General features: G+C 55.4%; 1 long non-coding RNA gene across 1 annotated transcript in view; it reads left to right on the top strand.

Annotated features, from left to right (window-relative positions):
* The first annotated feature begins 522 nt into the window (after nucleotides 1-522).
* The window catches only part of LOC146859372 (uncharacterized), a 98,677-nt gene continuing 77,506 nt past the window's right edge, over nucleotides 523-21,693 (top strand). The window contains exons 1-2 of the long non-coding RNA XR_014980100.1: nucleotides 523-966; nucleotides 5,440-5,526. This is a non-coding gene — a long non-coding RNA (uncharacterized LOC146859372). The remainder of the gene's footprint in view (nucleotides 967-5,439; nucleotides 5,527-21,693) is intronic.

The following is a 21,693-nucleotide window of genomic DNA, read 5'->3' as shown; positions in this document are numbered from 1 at the left end:
TGCTTGCCGGTGCTTAGCACCGGCACCTTTTTATCAGGGCCGGGTCTACTCTACATTGCCAACCAACATTATTGCAGTCTGCACGTCAAATGGCATGTCAAATTAAATCAAATATAATAGCTGGCTTACTACATGCAGTCTTGTTCGTACACTCTGTTACAGTCTGAGAGAGTCTTCAGTCCTTCGGGGAAGAAGAGGGTTGATGACGACGTGCAGTGTTGCTGAGACAGCGCAGCGAGCCCGATAATTTAAATCCATTAAATATTTGCTTTCAGTTGCAGTGTTGCTGATGGGCGGGCCAATGGGGGTAGGGGGCCACGGCAGGCAGCGTATGCCTTGCGTAAACTTTTTCCTCCAACGGATGGTGGACCACGCCCCCACACACACACACACTGCATTGGACCAGTAGCAGCAGCAGTTAGTATGACATCAAGGTGGGCCCTTTTATTCAGCTGCGCAGCAGCAGGCCTCTTAATAAAGACAGGCTCACCAGTCACCGGGCGAAGACCGCAGTAAGTTTATTATGTAATGAACAACAACCCGATGCTCATGCTCACTCTGCTTTTTTTCTCACACGTGGTGACGCAGTGACGGGCTGAACTGAGTCAGAGGCCCGAGCAATCATGCCACTGGTGCCGGGGAAGGCGCCGCATGCATTGCTCGGCAGTCTGCCATTACTTCCGCCCTTTCAGCTATGTTTGATGAGCACAATAACTGTGTGCCCGCCAGACAGGACAAAGCAGACAGGGCCGGTGCTCCAAGGCTGCACTGGAATCCCTTTGGCCCTGAAATCTGATCTGAGTAACCAGCGCGATGCGCGACGATCGGGAGCACATGTGCTCAGCCCTCTTTACTCCAGGTCGCCGTCGGAAGACTGATATGACTAAGAGGGGTGACGCAGTGGCTGCCAAGCCCACGCAACATCTAACTATGCAGCGAAGACTGGGCCAGTGCAGCCCCCTTGAGGTAATCAATGCAGGGGACAGTTCCGTTTAAATTGCACGTTTAACTTAATATTTTTAACTTAATATTGCATTCGCATGCTGACAGCAGCTCTTACCGTTCCACACGCATCCTAAGCTCCAGTCTGGCCCTTCAATCCATATTACCTTTATAAAAGGAGTCTCCCCAGCATTCCCCACAGCTCTAATAAATTATAGGAAAGAGTTATATGACAAACTCAAGTATCAGTCGAGGGGAGATGAGGCGCGAGTGTAAAGATGAGAACGAGGCTAGTGTTCCTTGGTTCCCACAGTGTATATAATTTCATTTCCCCCCAACAAACGCCTGGCTGAAGGAACAATGAATAATGTCACTATTACACTAAAGGTTGGCATTTAACTGACAGGAGGGTTCTTTTTGAGGTTAACGAGGAATGTATTGTGCTAACTTTACATCAGTGCAAAGTCAACATCCATTTGCACCACTTGCGCTTTTTGTGTAGTAACGAATCTGGCAAATAGCATGCGCCCCAATGTCCTTCTGGTCATAGGTCAGTCCGAGTCTGGCACTCAAGAGAAAAACAAAGCATTAATCGATGGCGCACACGATCTTTAATATGTTACAAGTTGCATTTGCACTACATGCGGGACCAAAAATGTCGACTTCATGTGAGGGCATGTAAATCAGTCACTTCTCCCAGCTTTAGTCATGCGGGCGGCATTTTCTCCAATCACCTTCTCTCTATTATAGAGCAACCGCAGCCTCCTGCGAGCTGCTAAGCTGAATGTATGAGCTGTGTGTTCGTTCTTGTGTATTTTCACACGTATCACTTGTGTGGCGCAAAAAATACTTTTGTGGGTTAAATCTATTAATTGAGTTGACACTACTGTAGTGCAATATTTGTGATACTTTATAAAGCGATGGAAACTAGCGTAGGAATAAAACCTTTCATGAACCTAGGTAAAAACTCTTTAAAGGGCACAAAACCTTCGAGTTTCAGTGTGTATGTAAGTAAACATAGGCACAGTGGATGAGTAGAGGTGATTAATTGTAAAGCATTTAGGGCGACAGGCCATAGATCTTTTGTATAATAGCTTCCATTCAACATTCCACACAAACGCCGGCATACAAATTGACCTTTTATACAAGTGTGCATATTGTATACGACTATGATTATCATTATGGCACTGATTCTCATACTATAAAAGTATATAATTCCTTCTTGTTGTATATAAGCTCCTCTTTGTGACTGTTTATTAACCTGTGCATTTTTGCCAGCATAACTATGCTACTATCCCTGAAATTGTGATAGTCGGGTATTTTCACTGGGCGTCATGATTGAATGTCTGTCACGGGCCCTTAGAGTTTCTCGTTGCTCAAATGGGTGTAATTTCTGATAATTGTTTTCTCTGTCTTCATTGCTTAATTTTTGATCGCGAGAAACTGTCAGTCGTTGGAATGTCACTCATAATTACACTAAAATTATGAACATGTCAGACATAGCAATCTGAAACCTTGGCAGCTATGAGCACCGAGTAGGCAAACATGTGAATCATGACACAATAGGAAATGGATGAATTGGGTGGGGGCTTGCTTAAACCCTGTATAAGTATATTAAACTGTTAGAAACAGAAAGATGAATATACAGATGACAAGGTCAACGTTCACACAGGAGAGGCTGAGCTCTGCAAACAGAGGAAGGGAGCACCTTTTCACAGGCTCCCCTTCCAGTGGATTTCATTTTTTAGAAAATGAAAACGCCATGCAATACGGGGCTTGAGAAGCCTGCGCTGGTGAGAAGATGCAGTGAATTCAGGGATAAAAACAACTGTTATCTGTAGCACTCTTTTCGTTTGGAGTTCTAGAAAAGACAGGGTCAGCTGCATCTCTTCCACTAGCTCCTGTGCAGCTTAAGCAGGCTGTGTACCTCTGACCTTCGTATATTCATGGATCTTTGTGGCAAAATGTAGGATTTTAAACTGCTTTTCACAGGGCAAATAGGTGTTAACTTGACAGTATTTTCGTACTGTTTTTGATTGACTACTTTTAAAGCACACACAATTCAACCCAGTGAAAAAGATATATGAATCAAATACACTAATTAAGTTTTAAAAAAATGGCATTGTTGGGACAAAAGTGTCATTTGCATGACTGCCCGTGTGCCCTGCCAGCTCTGCATGCCCGACCTGCATTCCTGTGATCCTAGGTTTCTGACTTTTGTCATGACACACACTAATCTCATGTGTATAAATTGTCTGAGGAACAATCTTTTGATGATAATAGGTTCTGGACTCAGTCCTGAACCGGGAGGGGTGCACCAAGCATCCTATCCCTATCGTGAGTTTACTGGTTTCATGCTTCGAACGCGGAAATGGCTGTGTACCATGATTGATGAATTACAGTGGTAGGCCTGTACCTGTGAGGTGTGAATACACACTTAGAAGCTCAGTCATGTGAAGTTCTGCTGCTCACGATGAATCTGAAGTCCTGAACACAACATTCCAAGCATTGTGCATGTTTGTATGTGTGTGTGGGTTGTTGTGAGTTTGTTGTGTTCGATGTTATAGGATGCCATGCACAAGTGATACTGGCCCACAAGTTAGGGTGTCTGGAGCAGTGAGACACGCGTCTTGCACTCCCAATGTTATTTATGGCCCTGGAGCGCCTTCTAGTGGGTCACATTTTTCACATGTCCCTTTTAAATGCATTAGTCGTTTTAGCTCATTTATTCCCAAATTGTGCTTTAAATGCACTATTTATTTAATCTTTTTCAAAATGTTCACAGGGCAGGGGGACCTCCTATCAAATCCTTACTTGCGTGAAGGCTACCTTGCTGAAATTCAGATCGGGTAATACATCTGACTTTCAGCAGTGCCACTTGAGAATGTGGGCGGAGCCAATAGAGTAATTAGGTAGAGGAAGTGGTGGAGCCAGGGAGGAAGTGGGTGTGGCCTCCGGAAAAATGTTGAGCACCTGGACTTCATATTTTACAAATTAAGCACTGCTATACGGGTATCTAGGAAGTCCACACTCTCATTACTAATAGTATGTGTTAGGACTATATTGTATGGATTGTTGTTGAGTTTATCAATAAAGGCAACAGCATTCTCTTCAGTTCCCTTCCATACAATAAGTAGATCGTCAATATATCTCAACCATAAAGCTACTGACTCAAAATCTTTGACGAGTAACTGATCTTGACGAATCTCCTCCTCCCACTTGCCCAGGAAGAGGTTAGCAAAACCAGGTGCGAAGCACGTTCCCATTGCCGTGCCCCGCACCTGCTTGTACAATGTCCTGTCAAACATGAAGATGTTGTTTTTTAAACACAACATTATCATGTCTGCTAACATATGTGTGTGCTCTAAGTACATGATGGATTTTGTTCCTAGAAAATGCATGCAGGCTTCCACACCCTGGACGTGATCAATTATAGTATACAATTAATTCACATCCAGGGTAATGAGGTAGTAATTTTCCTCCCAGATAAGACCTTCTATTTTATTTTTTAAATCCTTGATATCTTTTACATACAATGGCAATTCCATAACATGTTATTTCAGAGAATGATCAACATACATCGATACATTTTCGTTCACATTGCCCACCGAGGAAACGATGGGTCTCCCAGATGGAATAGTGGGGTGTTTGTGGATCTTCTGTAGGAGGTAAAGAATTGGCAATTTGGGCTAATCCCGTTTCAAGAAACAGTATTTCTGCCATGAAATAATTCCTAATTCTTGCCATTCTGAAAATTTCTGCCAAGTGGTAGTTATACTGGCATTATATGCTGCTGTATCACATGTACAATAAAATTCAACATTATTAAGCTGTTTTTTAGCCTCATTGATGTACATTTGTTTGTCCCATAACACAATGTTACCACCTTTATCGGATGGACGTATAACCAAACTATTATCTTTGGACAATGATAAAATCAAGTTACGTTGTTTGTGAGACAAATTGTAATTCCCTGTTCTGCAATTTGCAGTATTGTGTTTTTGTTTAACCAGTTCCTTTGTGACAACATCATGAAAGGTATCGATTGAGTCATGAGATAGATTCGGATAGAATATTGATTTTGGTTTGAACGATGTACACACTGCCTTATCCGTTACAAAGTCAGACCATTCCTGTTCATCTTGTTCTTCTGTGTCATTCGTATAAGGGCCTCCCAATTCAAACACTGTTTGTACTACTGAGGCATCTCCCACTGTAAGCCCTGGTTGTATAGGGATATTGTATCCTTGCATCATATTGGATTGCCCTTCGCTGCTGTTTAGTGCATGCCATTATTTCAACTTTATTTTTCTTATAAATTTAAAAATGTCTATGCGCGTGTTGGCGTAATTGAACAGTTCTGTGGGACAAAATGTCAAACCTAAGCATAAAGTGGATTTCTCAAAGTAAGATAGAGTACGTGCAGAAAGATTTACAATAGTTCTATTTACCATTTAACATTACCATTTGGGCATCCATTATTGTGGGTTTTTTTAGTCTCTCCGGATGCCCGCGCATGCGCATTTGTGAGTAAGAAGTCGACGACAGAAAAGGAAGAGGGAGCCCTGGGACGCCACAGCTCAGGTAAGTTATTTTAATTACTTTAAACTTGTTTTTGTAAAGTTTTGGAACATTCTCACTGCATTTTAAAAGCAAGCGGGAGGGAGGCGGGTGGCGCGTAGTGGGGTGGGTGTGCGTAGAGTTGCCCCCACTCCGTGATACTCCGCGTAGCCCCACTACGCCCACTACACCCAGGGTTAGTTTTATCAGTCTTCCCTTTAGCTCATCTTTGTATTTCTGAATATGCAATTGATGACCATGTTTCTCCAGGTCATCCTCTATTTCTGCTAATTCTTTGATAATTCTATCACGATCTTCCCAGGCATATTTTATAAGTATAGCCATCATATTCTTAGAACATTCAGCCGAGTTGTTAGCCCATTCATCCAGCATCCGCTGATTAGGCGATTCGTGTGAGGGTGTTATGTAAATTCTTAAACCTCTAGGAATCATTTGCTTGTCTATGTTGTCCTGGAGGGAGATTGCCTCCCACCATTTAGAACTCTCTTGTTTCTTTAATTTTTCATATTTCCGCAATAGAATATGTAATTCATTGTCTTTATTGATAAGGGTCGGTATTATTGCTGGTCCACCTTTTCCAGGAGCGCGCGGAAACAAAGATTGCGCTGCAGCGTCTCTTTCGTTATCCTCCTCCATGATGTTGCAATGCAATATATACTGAGTCTTGTATTCTTGTATTCCTGTATTCTTTCTTATGCATACGATGCACGTCTTTGTTCTGGGGATATGTTGGACACTCACGCCTTACCCTTACGTTGTTAAAACAATAATTAACAACTTATTCTTTCCCCAAAGTAGCTACCAAGTCATGCCCGAACTCGCCGCTCATCATTATCGGTGCCTGATGCCGCAGCGAAAGTGACAGTCATTCCGAAGTTATTGAGCGGATACGAGGAATACAGCAAATGCTATATGAATTACTTCCACAGCCCTCGTGCTCGTAATCCCTCAACAGAGACGTAAGTCCACCGCCCCAAACACCACAACCCGTGAGGAAGCCTGCCCCGCCGCAAAGCACGAGGGACTACCCCCACCGGGAAATGGTGACGGAGCTGAGCTGACCTCTGAATATGGAAATCCTCCGGCAGTCCTTCAAAAGTGTTTTGCTTCCCAATCTGGAAGTCGTGGCCAGCTCACGATCCCTCGATCAATACCAAATCCTCAAGAAAGAGTCATTTTGAGACCGAGCCCATTGTCAGTTGGTGCATGACGCCGGTAAACCCAAAAACTGTCTAATCAATAATCCCCGAAAGTTCCAAGTAAACGCACACTCAGGTGCCGATTCCGATCCTGTAAATCCCGGGTACGAATGGTCGTACGGAGCGTTTTCTCCATACGACTCGTACCCGGGAAATCCTCCTTACAAACCAGCAAGTACGAATCGTACAGAAATACCATTTCCGTACGATTCGTACAAAAGTACGTGTGGTGAAAAAATACCCACAATTCCGATCCGGGACATCGCGTACGTGACGTCCGGACGGAGTCAGGCAGCGTTTTACGGACCAGCAAGAACGATTCGTGCCTACGTCACTTCGCACGGACCATTTTTTATGGCAGCCAAAAACTGCCGGGAAATTGAGGACGAAGCGAAGAAGGAGCACCGGTAAGCGACGGACAGCCACGGACCCCATCCTACGTGTCATCCCGTCCCTCCTAGCCTACGACCTGGTGCACAGAAACCCACGCAGACGCCGCAGAAGGTCAGAACAACACCCAGGGGCAAAGGGGGGGGGGGCCATGGGCAGGAAACATAACCCCCACCCAAGTTAACCCCTTTGATGCGTGTGACGGAGCGGTCCCATCATGCGCGTCGGTTGCGCTGTGCGCATGACGGAGCCGCTCCGTCATGGCCCCGCCCGCACACGGAACCTTCAGCACGGCGCGGTAATCCGCACCGCGCTGAAGGGGTTAAATTGTAAATATGTCCTGTACATACATGACCTCCTGGCTCTGGTCACTTCGGGGGGGGCGTGTCCATCACTCCCTACGTACCGTCACAACGGAAATGGACGTAGACGCGTACCCGTCACCACGACAATGGTGGTACTGACCGTACCCACGCTGTGGGGGCGTGGGTACGGCCCGTACCACCATTGGAGTGGTGATGGAGGTGTACACGCCGTACCCACACTGTGAGGGCGTGGGTACGGCCCGTAGCACCATTGTTGTGGTGATAGAGGGATACGCGCCGTACCCACGCCCTCAGAGCGTGGGTACGGCGCGTACCCCTCCATCACCACTCACATGGTGGTCTGGGCTGTACCCACACCCCCACAGCGTGGGTACGGCGCGTACACCTCCATCACCACTCCAATGGTGGTACGGGCCGTACCCACTCCCCCACAGCGTGGGTACGGCGCGTACACCTCCATCACCACTCCAATGGTGGTACGGGCCGTACCTATGCCCCCACAGCGTGGGTACGGCGCGTACACCTCCATCACCACAACAATGGTGCTACGGGCCGTACCCACGCCCCCCCACAGCGTGAGTACGGCTCGTACCACCATTGGAGTGGTGATGGAGGAGTACGCGCCGTACCCACGCCCTCAGAGCGTGGGTACGGCCCGTAGCACCATTGTTGTGGTGATGGAGGGGTACGTGCCGTACCCACCCCCTCAGAGCGTGGGTACGGCCCGTACACCCTATGAATGCAGGGTTAGGGTCCGTCCCACCCATACCCCTACGGCACCAGTACAGAATGGATACAAGGCGTACACACGCCACGAATGTTGGCATAGGGCCTGGTGCAGCATATAAGCAGTATATTGGTGTGTGTGTATGCACAGGACAGCAGTGTACTGCACACAGGGGGCGGGTGGCTGCAGAGGACTCCCAGCAGTGGATAGAGACATGGGGGTGGGTGCCCAGGACTCCCAGCAGTGGACAGAGACATGGGGGAGGGTGCAGAGGCCTCCCAGCAGTGCCCAGACATATCAGGGGTGGGTGCATATCATCCCAGCAGTGTCCAGACATATGAGGTACGCGACGGACAGCCATGGACCCCATCCTACGTGTCATCCCGGCCCTCCTAGCCTACGACCTGGTGCACAGAAACCCACGCAGACGCCGCAGAAGGTCAGAACAACACCCAGGGGCAAAGGGGGGGGGGGCATGGGTAGGAAACATAACCCCCACCCAAGTTAACCCCTTTGATGCGTGTGACGGAGCGGTCCCGTAATGTGCGTCGGTCGCGCTGTGCGCATGACGGAGCCACTCCGTCACGGCCCCGCCCGCGCACGGAACCTTCAGCACGGCGCGGTAATCCGCGCCGCGCTGAAGGGGTTAAATTGTAAATATGTCCTGTACATACATGACCTCCTGGCTCTGGTCACTTCGGGGGGGGCGTGTCCATCACTCCCTACGTACCGTCACAACGGAAATGGACGTGGACGCGTACCCGTCACCACGACAATGGTGGTACTGACCGTACCCACGCTGTGGGGGCGTGGGTACGGCCCGTACCACCATTGGAGTGGTGATGGAGGTGTACACGCCGTACCCAGACTGTGAGGGCGTGGGTACGGCCCGTAGCACCATTGTTGTGGTGATAGAGGGATACGCGCCGTACCCACGCCCTCAGAGCGTGGGTACGGCGCGTACCCCTCCATCACCACTCCAATGTTGGTCCGGGCTGTACCCACACCCCCACAGCGTGGGTACGGCGCGTACACCTCCATCACCACTCCAATGGTGGTACGGGCCGTACCCACGCCCCCACAGCGTGGGTACGGCGCGTACACCTCCATCACCACTCCAATGGTGGTACGGGCCATACCCATGCCCCCACAGCGTGGCTACGGCGCGTACACCTCCATCACCACAACAATGGTGCTACGGGCCGTACCCACGCCCCCACAGCGTGAGTACGGCTCGTACCACCATTGGAGTGGTGATGGAGAAGTACGCGCCGTACCCACGCCCTCAGAGCGTGGGTACGGCCCGTAGCGCCATTGTTGTGGTGATGGAGGGGTACGTGCCATACCCACCCCCTCAGAGCATGGGTACGGCCCGTACACCCTATGAATGCAGGGTTAGGGTCCGTCCCACCCATACCCCTACGGCACCAGTACAGAATGGATACAAGGCGTACACACGCCACAAATGTTGGCATAGGGCCTGGTGCAGCATATAAGCAGTATATTGGTGTGTGTCTATGCACAGGACAGCAGTGTACTGCACACAGGGGACGGGTGGGTGGGTGGGTGGGTGGCTGCAGAGGACTCCCAGCAGTGGATAGAGACATGGGGGTGGGTGCCCAGGACTCCCAGCAGTGGACAGAGACATGGGGGAGGGTGCAGAGGCCTCCCAGCAGTGCCCAGACATATGAGGGGTGGGTGCAGAGGCCTCCCAGCAGTGCCCAGACATATGAGGGGTGGGTGCATATCACTCCCAGCAGTGCCCAGACATATGAGGGGTGGGTGAAGAGGCCTCCCAGCAGTGCCCAGACATATGAGGGGTGGGTGCAGAGGCCTCCCAGCAGTGCCCAGACATATGAAGGGTGGGTGCATATCATTCCCAGCAGTGCCCAGCCATATGAGGGGTGGGTGCAGACGCCTCCCAGCAGTGCCCAGACATATGAGGGGTGGGTGCAGAGGCCTCCCAGCAGTGCCCAGACATATGAGGGGTGGGTGCAGAGGCCTCCCAGCAGTGCCCAGACTTATGAGGGGTGGGTGCATATCACTCCCAGCAGTGCCCAGACATATAAGGGGTGGGTGCAGAGGCCTCCCAGCAGTGCTCAGACATATGAGGGGTGGGTGCATATCACACCCAGCAGTGCCCAGACATATGAGGGGTGGGTGCAGAGGCCTCCCAGCAGTGCCCAGACATATGAGGGGTGGGTGCAGAGGCCTCCCAGCAGTGCCCAGACATATGAGGGGTGGGTGCATATCACTCCCAGCAGTGCCCAGACATATGAGGGGTGGGTGCAGAGGCCTCCCAGCTGTGCCCAGACATATGAGGGGTGGGTGCAGAGGCCTCCCACCAGTGCCCAGACATATGAGGGGTGGGTGCATATGACTCCCAGCAGTGCCCAGACATATGAGGGATGGGTGCAGAGGCCTCCTAGCAGTGCCCAGACATATGAGGGGTGGGTGCAGAGGCCTCCCAGCAGTGCCCAGACATATGAGGGGTGGGTGCAGAGGCCTCCCAGCAGTGCCCAGACATATGAGGGGTGGGTGCAGAGGCCTCCCAGCAGTGCCCAGACATATGAGGGGTGGGTGCAGAGGCCTCCCAGCAGTGCCCAGGCATATGAGGGGTGGGTGCATATCACTCCCAGCAGTGCCCAGACATATGAGTGGTGGGTGCAGAGGCCTCCCAGCAGTGCCCAGACATATGAGGGGTGGGTGCATATCACTCCCAGCAGTGCCCAGACATATGAGGGGTGGGTGCAGAGGCCTCCCAGCAGTGCCCAGACATATGAGGGGTGGTTGCAGAGGCCTCCCAGCAGTGCCCAGACATATGAGGGGTGGGTGCATATCATTCCCAGCAGTGCCCAGACATATGAGGGGTGGGTGCAGAGGCCTCCCAGCAGTGCCCATACATATGAGGGGTGGGTGCAGAGGCCTCCCAGCAGTGCCCAGACATATGAGGGGTGGGTGCAGAGGCTTCCCAGCAGTGCTCAGACATATGAGGGGTGGGTGCAGAGGCCTCCCAGCAGTGCCCAGACATATGAGGGGTGGGTGCAGAGGCCTCCCAGCAGTGCCCAGACATATGAGGGGTGGGTGCAGAGGCCTCCCAGCAGTGCCTAGGCATATGAGGGCTGGGTGCATATCACTCCCAGCAGTGCCCAGACATATGAGGGGTGGGTGCAGAGGCCTCCCAGCAGTGCCCAGACATATGAGGGGTGGGTGCATATCACTCCCAGCAGTGCCCAGACATATGAGGGGTGGTTGCAGAGGCCTCCCAGCAGTGCCCAGACATATGAGGGGTGGGTGCAGAGGCCTCCCAGCAGTGCCCAGACATATGAGGGGTGGGTGCAGAGGCCTCCCAGCAGTGCCCAGACATATGAGGGGTGGGTGCATATCACTCCCAGCAGTGCCCAGACATATGAGGGGTGGGTGCAGAGGCCTCCCAGCAGTGCCCAGACATATGAGGGGTGGGTGGATATCACTCACAGCAGTGCCCAGACATATGAGGGGTGGGTGCAGAGGCCTCCCAGCAGTGCCCAGACATATGAGGGGTGGGTGCATATCACTCTCAGCAGTGCCCAGACATATGAGGGGTGGGTGCAGAGGCCTCCCAGCAGTGCCAGCCATATAAGGGATGGGTGCAGAGGCCTCCCAGCAGTGCCCAGACATATGAGGGGTGGGTGCAGAGGACTCCCAGCAGAGCCCAGACATATGAGGGGTGGGTGCAGAGGCCTCCCAGCATTGCCCAGACATATGAGGGGTGGGTGCAGAGGAGGGGTGCCCAGACATATGAGGGGTGGGTGCAGAGGCTTCCCAGCAGTGCCCAGATGTTAGAAGGCGATCTCAGAGGGGCCCGGACGGGGCCCTGACTGCCCTGAGACCCACCCTCGAGGTATCGTAGCCGGGCACTGGCGGGAGACTCCTCAGGGGAGGAACCTCGTATCTAGGATCGCACACTCGGCACCACACGACAGAGAGACACCACACGAAGAGTTCTTACGAGCAAATCTTTATCAGATCGAAGTGGTAAGATCTTTATGATCAGCTAGGCAAATATATACAAGCAGAGCGTGGGCTCACAGAGTCTTGGAGGGGGTTTAGGAGGTAGCGGGACAGTCTTTGTGGATTAGAATCAAATGCAGGAGCGTACCCGGCGCACAGCTCACAATCCTCGAGCTGGGGGATACGCTTGTCGTCGTGGGGTCCGGCGGGACCAAGAGAGTCTGTGGGAGCCGCGAGTCACTCAGCGGGGCTCGGTTACAAGTTCGGTGGTCTTACGATCTTCGAGGAGCCGCGAGTCACTCAGCAGGGCTCAAGCATAAGTTCGGAGGTCTTACGATCTTCAGGGAGCCGCGAGTCACTCAGCAGGGCTCAAGCACAAGTTCGGAGGTCTTACGATCTTCAGGGAGCCGCGAGTCACTCAGCAGGGCTCTAGCACAAGTTCGGAGGTCTTACGATCTTCAGGGAGCCGCGAGTCACTCAGCAGGGCTCAGGTGTTCCAAGGCGAATCTGCCGGACAGTCCCAGAGCACGCCTTGTTATAGGGCGACTCCTCTTTGATGTCCGGAGTCTGTGCAGGCAGGGGTCTTGTCACCTGGGGGTCGCTTGTTGGGGTTTCCTGCCATTGTCTTTTGATCCTTTCAGGGCTGGGTCAGGAGGAGTCCCAGACGCCCAGCAGGCGTGGAGCCAGCCCTCGGGGAGGCCGGCAGGTCGATCGAAACCCACCGTCCCAGGGAAGCGCAGAGGTGTGATAGAAACTGCTCCTCCCTCTCTCATCCCAAGGGGAGCGTGGTGTCCTCCAGCCGGAGTGGCGCCTCTAGGCCCGGGTCGCGCTGGGGCCGGGCGGCCATCTTGATGCATGAAGTGGGCACGCGGGCCCGGTGTGGCCGAAGGGAGGAAGGCCACGGACGGGAAGTCTGGGTTGGGTGCGTGTGAGTTCTGGTGGGAAGGATCGGCTAGGCCGTGGGTTTGGGGGCTGGTGTGAGGTGCAGGGGCCAGGTCTGGCTATGTTACGAGGGCCGGGTCTAACACGCGTCCCCCCCAGCTGAAAGCCGGAGAGAACTACCCATCTTCTTGGGGGTTCTCTTCGCTGAGGCGGAAGAACCGGGAGAGGCCATCGGCGTTGGCGTGGTCAGCCCCAGGGCGATGCTCCACGGTGAAATCCATCCCCTGGAGGGAGATTGACCACCGCAGTAGCTTGGGGTTTTCCCCTCGCATCTGCATGAGCCACCGCAAGGGGCGATGGTCGGTTTGGACCTTGAAATGGGTGCCGAACAGGTACGGGCGTAGTTTCTTGAGGGCCCAGACTACGGCGAATGCCTCTCGCTCGATGGTGCTCCATCTCTGTTCCCTGGGCAACAGTCTTCGGCTGAGGAAGGCTACGGGCTGGTCTAGGCCTTGGTCATTCACCTGGGAGAGGACTGCCCCAATGCCATGCTCGGAAGCATCAGTCTGTACCACAAACTCTTTGGAGTAGTCGGGGGCCTGGAGGACGGGGGCAGTATGTGAGACCGGCCTCACGGCGTTGCCCTCTCCATCGTTCCGCCAACCGGCAACCACCCTCAAGACACGACATCCCCGACTCCGGCCGCCCCAGCCACCCCCGATCCACGGGCCGGCCAGAGACCTGACAGACTCAACACCCTACCACGCATGCCCAACCGAGGGAGCGGGAACCCTCGAGCCAGACCCAGAGGCGCCAGCCCAGTCACACCTCGGGTCGCCTTCCCCGGGAGGACTCAATCGGCCACCCGGCCCCTGGGGAGCAGGCGCCTCCCCTACCGAGCGTCTGGGGTCCCTCCCAGACCCACCTGAAAAGACCAAAGAAGTGAGCGGCAGGAAATCCCGCCGAACCCCCTCCGTCACCCCAGTCCCCCCTCTGCGAGCACTCCGGACTTCAAAGAACCAGCAGAGTATAACAAGGGGTGCCGGAGGAACAAGGACAGAGAAGACCTGGAACCATCTGAGCCTGCTGACGCTGTCGCGGCTCCTGAGCGCTGAAATCACCTGGGCCTGCTGAGTGACTCGCGGCCTCTTGCTATTGAACCATCTGAGCCCTGCGGACGAGGTCGCGGCTCCCGAACACTGATCCACCTAGGCCTGCTGAGTGACTCGCGGCCCCCCAGCTATTGAACCATCTGAGCCCTGCGGACGGAATCGCGGCTCCTGAACTCCGACCACCTGTGCCTGCGGAGAGACTCGCGGCGCTCCCCTTGAGGACGACTCGATAAGAGATCGCCCAGAGACACGACACCCTCCAGCTCGAGGATTGTGAGCTTCCGCAGGGTATTTCGCAGAGACACTATCTTGAAAGACTGTCCCGCTACCCCCATTCCCCACGACTGATTTGTGGTACGCTGTGCCACTGCTGTACTATTTGCCTTTGGGTCATAAAGATCCCTGAAATCGTCGATAAAAGAACTTATCGTCCTACAAAGAATACGTGTGGTGTCCCTCTGTTTACAGTGCAGATCAGGGTGTGCGCGCCTGGTTCGGCTTACTTGGGAGAGGTGGGTCAAAGGGGTGGGCAAGACGTGTATCGAACCCCCTTCCGGCAGACGCCTTTCCAACATTTGGTGGCAGACGACGGGATCCGAGCCGACACCGAAGGAGAGCGTGCAGTAAACGACTGACGCACTACCAAACAGAAATGGAAGGAGAAACCTCCCTGGGTGCCACAGGTACCGAAATAAGCTCACCGTTCCAAGAAGATCAATTGGACTATTACACGCATAGAGAACTAAAACAGTTTTGCAAAGACCTTGGCATCGCTACCACCGGACTGAGCACAAAGGAAGACTACCAGAAGGTACTGAAAGCCTGGGTCGAGACGGGGGCGCCCCCGACCCAAACGAAAAGAGACTCTACCCATGAACAAACAAGCACCCCGGCGAGAAACAACGGGCCAGAGGGGAACCTGTCCTCCGAGGAACTAGCGGACCGAGAGAGAAGCCGCAACCACAAACTGGAACTGGCAAAACTAAAAATCGAGGGAGAGATAAAACTGGCAGAGAAGAAGTTAGCCGTCGAGCAGTTACGGCTACAAGGGGAACTCGAAGAGAAGAGACTCCAAAGGGAGCACGACGAAAAGAAACTCCAGCTAGAACATGAACGCGGCCTGAAGGAGATTGAGTGGCGGGCTAGGCACGAAAAGTCACAGCCGCCCGGGAATCCCCAGCCCGCTCCCGCCGGGGAAACCAAAGTTCACATCCCCAAGGATGTGGTCAAGGAGTATTATAAGAACGATGATATCCAGCAGTGGTTTAAAGCCTACGAAGTCGCCATGACCTCTCACCGAGTCCCGCAGAAGGATTGGGGGGCTGGCCTATGGGGCCGGTTCTTAAGCGAAGGAAGGGACACTCTGCTCGATCTGCCCTCCGCGGTCATGAACTCCTACAGCCACATGAAGGAAGCCCTCGTGGGCCGGTACGGACTCACCCCCGAAATGTACCGACAACGGTTCCGAGATTGCAAAAAGATACCGGGCACCACGTGGGTCGAATACGTGAACTTTTACAGCCGAGCTCTGGACGGTTGGATCAAGGGCAGCAAGGTCTCCACCTTCGAAGAACTGTTCGATCTGATCGCCTGGGAACATTTAGCGGCCAATTGCTTTATAGAACTGCGCCAGCATCTCCTAGACAGTAAACTCACCGACCCTAGGAAACTGGCTGCTGAGGCTGATCGTTGGGTGAACACCCGGGCCACCCGGGGCCCCGTGGGGGACTACGGCCGCCACAGTCAGGGTCCCCCCCGCCAGAGGGGCGGAGGGAACCACAGCCGGCCAAGAGACTTTGCCGGGGGGTCCTCCACCAGCCCCCCCAGCAGCCCACCAGCGGCGGGTTCGGCCCAGTCTCCAGCCAGCACCGGAGCCCCAGGACGGCCAGGTCCACGAGCTAGGATCACCTGCTTCCGCTGTCAGCAGCCCGGACACTACGCCAATGACCCCCAGTGTCCCCAGTATCAGCGGCCCACAACGACCAACCCCACGACCCGGCAGATGGCCTCCGTGGCTCTGGGGGAAGAAATGGAAGACTCCGAGGAATGGGAACCGGCGGCCATGGCCCTGGTCTCCCTTGGGGATCGAGAGATGGCCCCCGGGACACCCTTGCCCGCCAACACAGAGAAATACCGACAGCAGGTGACTATCAACGGCCACCGAGTCGAGGGCCTTCGCGACACCGGGGCGAGTGTCACCGCGGTCCACCGCAGCCTAATTTCCGAAGACCAGATCCTAGCCGGGGCCCTCTGTCCGGTCGTATCCTCCGACAATTCTGAGCGCCTCTGCCAGATGGCCCTGGTGGCCTTCGAGTGGGGAGGGGTCTCCGGAGAACTGAAGGTAGCGGTCCGGAACTCGCAGCCCGTAGACTGCCTCCTGGGCAACGACCTGGAAAATTCCCCGTGGGGGCAGGTAGAACGAAGGGCCCACCTAGAGATGATGGGCCTACCGGAATGGGTCTGCGCCACCACGCGCTCCATGACCGCACGAGTGGCCCCCTCCAAGGGCGGTGAAGCCCTCTTACCGAACGCTTCCCCCGAGAACAGGGACCCCCTACCAGAAGCAGACAACCCTCCTTCCGAGGAAGAAGGAGACACTAACCGAGGGGAAGGACCGGAACCTTCCGCCCCAGAGGCCCCGATGGAACCCGAAGTACTGCCCGAGTTGGCCCAGTGGCACTGCGAAGCGGGGGCCCTCCCGCGAAGAGTTCTGCCAGGAACAGACCACTTGCCCCTCCCTCGAGGGACTTAGACAACAAGCCGAAGCCCAGGTCGCCGGTGATCAGACCGGAACCCATTGGGTTTATTGGGACAATGGCCTCCTCTACAGCGAGCAAAAGTCAGCCGAGCTAGGCGCAGCACGAGTACTGGTGGTACCCCTGCGGTTCCGGAGCCTCCTCCTGGGCCTGGCCCACGATGTACCCTTGGCAGGACACTTAGGCCAAGACAAGACATACCAGCGATTGGTGACCCCCTTCTATTGGCCCAGGATGCGAGCGAATGTAGAAACACACTGCAAGTCCTGCCCCACGTGCCAGGGCAGTGGGAAGAGTGGCGGAAAACGCAAAGCTCCCTTACAACCGTTCCCCGTTGTGAGTAGCCCGTTCGAGCGGGTCGGCATCGACATCGTGGGACCCCTGGATCCGAAGACCGCCCAGGGCCACAGATTCATCCTCGTCCTGGTGGACCATGCCACCCGCTACCCCGAGGCCATCCCCCTCCGCACCGTGACGGCTCCCGTGGTGGGCCGGGCTCTCATGGGGATCTTCTCCCGGGTCGGATTTCCCCGCGAGGTTGTGAGTGATCGCAGCACGAACTTTATATCCCGCTACATGAAGTCCCTGTGGCAGCAGTGCGGAGTTACGTATAAATTCACGACCCCCTACCACCCCCAGGGCAACGGCCTGGTGGAGCGCTTCAACCGAACTCTGAAGGGAATGATCCTGGGCCTCGAAGAACCCCTGCCCGATCTCCTGTGCACAAAAGAACTGGACGGTTCCGTGGAGGGTGTGAAGCTGTCGGACACCCTCACTCCCCAGCAGGCCGACGACTGCCGCCAGCTGCTCGGACAATTCGCAGACCTTTTCTCCCTCATTCCAAGGGTGACCGACTGGTGTGTCCACGACGTGGACACCGGCGACTGCCCACCGGTGAGACACCGAGCCTACCGGGTGCCTGACCGGGTCCGCACCTGCATCAAGACCGAGGTACAGAAAATGCTCAACCTAGGGGTCATCGAGCCCTCCGACAGCCCCTGGGCCAGCCCGGTGGTTCTGGTCCCGAAGGCTGCCTCCCCAGGGGTCGCCCCCGAACTAAGATTCTGTGTAGACTATCGGGGGCTCAATGCGGTCGCCCGCGCAGACGCTCACCCTATTCCCCGAGCCGACGAGCTCATCGACCGCCTGGGGGCCGCCCAGTTCCTCAGCACTTTCGACCTGACCTGCGGGTACTGGCAGATCGCTCTCACGGAAGGGGCGAAAGAGCGCTCTGCCTTCTCCACGCCAGATGGCCACTACCGCTTCAGGGTCATGCCGTTCGGGATGAAAAACGCCCCAGCCACGTTCCAGCGGTTGGTGAACAAGGTCCTGGCCGGACTCGAGGAGTTCAGCGCAGCGTACCTTGACGACATCGCCGTATTCAGCTCTCAATGGCACGAGCATCTCCAGCACCTCCGACAAGTACTAATGGCCCTGCGCCCAGCGGGCCTGACAGTGAAAGCCAGCAAATGCCAGCTCGGACAAGGCTCCGTGGTCTACCTGGGGCATCAGGTGGGCAGCGGCCAGGTCGCCCCTCTCCAGCCGAGGATCGATGCCATCAAGTCCTGGGAGCCCCCCACCACGCAGACAGAGGTTCGGGCCTTCCTGGGCCTTACGGGGTACTACCGGAGGTTCCTTAAAAATTATGGTAGTATCGCAGGGCCCCTCACAGAGTTGACCTCCAAAAAGCTTCCGCAGAAGGTGCAGTGGACCCCCCAGTGCCAGCAGGCGTTCGACGCCTTGAAAACCGCCATGTGCACCGCTCCCGTACTCAAGGCCCCCGACTACTCCCGAGAGTTCGTGGTCCAGACCGACGCCTCCGAACATGGCATCGGGGCCGTGCTCTCGCAGTTTGACGACAAGGGCATTGATCAGCCCATAGCCTTCATCAGCCGAAGGCTGCTGCCGAGAGAGCAGCGTTGGAGCACTATAGAGCGAGAGGCCTTTGCCGTAGTCTGGGCCCTCAAGAAACTGCGGCCCTACTTGTTCGGAACCCATTTTCGAGTACAGACGGACCACCGGCCCTTGCAGTGGCTAATGCGGATGAGGGGGGAGAACCCCAAGCTACTACGATGGTCCATCTCTCTCCAAGGGATGGATTTCACTGTCGAACATCGCCCGGGACGGATCATGCCAACGCCGACGGCCTGTCCCGGTTCTTCCGCTTCGGCGAGGAGAACCCCCCAGTGGATGGGTAGTTCTCCACGCCTTTCAGCTGGGGGGGACGCGTGTGAGACCGGCCTCACGGCGTTGCCCTCTCCATCGTCCCGCCAACCGGCAACCACCCTCAAGACACGACATCCCCGACTCCGGCCGCCCCAGCCACTCCCGATCCACGGGCCGGCCAGAGACCTGACAGACTCAACACCCTACCACGCATGCCCAACCGAGGGAGCGGGAACCCTCGAGCCAGACCCAGAGGCGCCAGCCCAGTCACACCTCGGGTCGCCTTCCCCGGGAGGACTCAATCGGCCAACCGGCCCCTGGGGAGCAGGCGCCTCCCCTACCGAGCGTCTGGGGTCCCTCCCAGACCCACCTGAAAAGACCAAAGAAGTGAGCGGCAGGAAATCCCGCCGAACCCCCTCCGTCACCCCAGTCCCCCCTCTGCGAGCACTCCGGACTTCAAAGAACCAGCGGAGTATAACAAGGGGTGCCGGAGGAACAAGGACAGAGAAGACCTGGAACCATCTGAGCCTGCTGACGCTGTCGCGGCTCCTGAGCGCTGAAATCACCTGGGCCTGCTGAGTGACTCGCGGCCTCTTGCTATTGAACCATCTGAGCCCTGCGCACGAGGTCGCGGCTCCCGAACACTGATCCACCTAGGCCTGCTGAGTGACTCGCGGCCCCCCAGCTATTGAACCATCTGAGCCCTGCGGACGGAATCGCGGCTCCTGAACTCCGACCACCTGTGCCTGCGGAGAGACTCGCGGCGCTCCCCTTGAGGACGACTCGATAAGAGATCGCCCAGAGACACAACACCCTCCAGCTCGAGGATTGTGAGCTTCCGCAGGGTATTTCGCAGAGACACTATCTTGAATGACTGTCCCGCTACCCCCATTCCCCACGACTGATTTGTGGTACGCTGTGCCACTGCTGTACTATTTGCCTTTGGGTCATAAAGATTCTTGAAATCGTCGATAAAAGAACTTATCGTCCTACAAAGAATACGTGTGGTGTCCCTCTGTTTACAGTGCAGATCAGGGTGTGCGCGCCTGGTTCGGCTTACTTGGGAGAGGTGGGTCAAAGGGGTGGGCAAGACGTGTATCGAACCCCCTTCCGGCAGACGCCTTTCCAACACAGTACACATGGCCGCTTTCAGGGCCTCGAACGCCTCTTGGCAGGCAGGGGACCATTGCACCTTCTTGGGCTGCTTTTTGGACGTGAGTCCCGTTAGGGGACCGACCAAGCTGCCGTAATTCCGGATGAATCTCCGGTAGTAGCCCGTGAGGCCCAGAAAGGCTCGGACCTCCGTTTGGGTAGTGGGGGGTTCCCAGGCTAGGATGGCGTCGATTTTGGGCTGTAGAGGGGCGACCTGCCCGCTTCCAGCCTGCTGCCCCAGGTAGGTTACCGAACCTTGCCCAATCTGGCACTTACTGGCTTTCACGGTGAGGCCTGCCTGGCGCAGGGCGGTCAGCACCCTCCGAAGGTGCTGGAGGTGCTCACTCCACTCGGAGCTAAAAACTGCGATATCGTCGAGATACGCGGCACTGAATTTTTCCAGCCCGGCCAGGACTCTGTTTACCAGTCGCTGGAAGGTGGCCGGGGCATTTTTCATCCCGAAGGGCATTACGCGAAAGCGATAGTGCCCATCCGGGGTGGAGAAGGCGGACCGCTCCTTGGCTCCTTCTGTGAGCGCAATTTGCCAGTAGCCGCAGGTGAGATCGAAGGTGCTGAGGAACCGAGCAGCCCCGAGCCGGTCAATGAGCTCGTCGGCTCGGGGAATGGGGTGGGCATCGGCTCGGGTGACTTCATTGAGTCCCCGGTAGTCCACGCAGAAGTGGAGTTCTGGCGCGACCCCGGGGGCAGCTGCTTTCGGGACCAGGACCACGGGGCTGGCCCAGGGGCTGTCGGAGGGTTCGATCACGCCTAGGGTCAACATTTTCGAGACTTCGGCTTGGATGCAGGACCGGACCCGATCAGGGACTCGGTAGGCCCGGTGTCTCACTGGCGGACTGTCCCCGGTATCCACGTCATGGACACACCAGTCGGTGACCCTAGGGACCAGGGAGAAAAGGTCCGAAAACTGCCCTAGGAGCTGGCGGCAATCTTCACGTTGCTGGGGAGTGAGAGACGGGGCGAGGTTCACTCCTTCTACGGAGCCGTCCTTCTCTTTGGTGCACAGGAGATCCGGGAGAGGATCTGACTCCTCCTCGGACCCATCATCCGTGGCCAGTAGGAGGCTCAGCTCCGTTCGCACAAAGTGGGGCTTGAGGCGGTTCACGTGGAGGACCCGGAGGGGGTCCCGGGGGGACTGGACGTCCACCAAGTACGTGACCTGGCTCTTCCGCTCAACCACCTTGAAGGGCCCGGTCCATTTATCCTGGAGGGCGCCGGGTTTCACAGGGGCCATGACCCATACCTGCTGGCCCGGCTGAAACTCGACCAGAGTGGCGTTCTGGTCGTACCAGCGCTTCATCTCCTCCTGACTTGCCTCCAGGTTGGCCTCGGCCATCTCTCGGAACCTTCTATCTGGTTCCGGAGGGCCAGGACGTAACGGAACACATCTCGGGGGGGGGCTTCGGGGCGCCGCCTCCCAACCTTCCTTGACCAGGCTGAGGGGCCCCC

This window comes from Triturus cristatus, chromosome 3_2 (genome assembly GCF_964204655.1).
Source record: "Triturus cristatus chromosome 3_2, aTriCri1.1, whole genome shotgun sequence".
Lineage (NCBI taxonomy): Eukaryota > Metazoa > Chordata > Amphibia > Caudata > Salamandridae > Triturus > Triturus cristatus.
The sequence above is the reverse complement of the archived record's forward strand: the minus strand, read 5'-3'. Positions and strand labels throughout refer to the sequence as shown.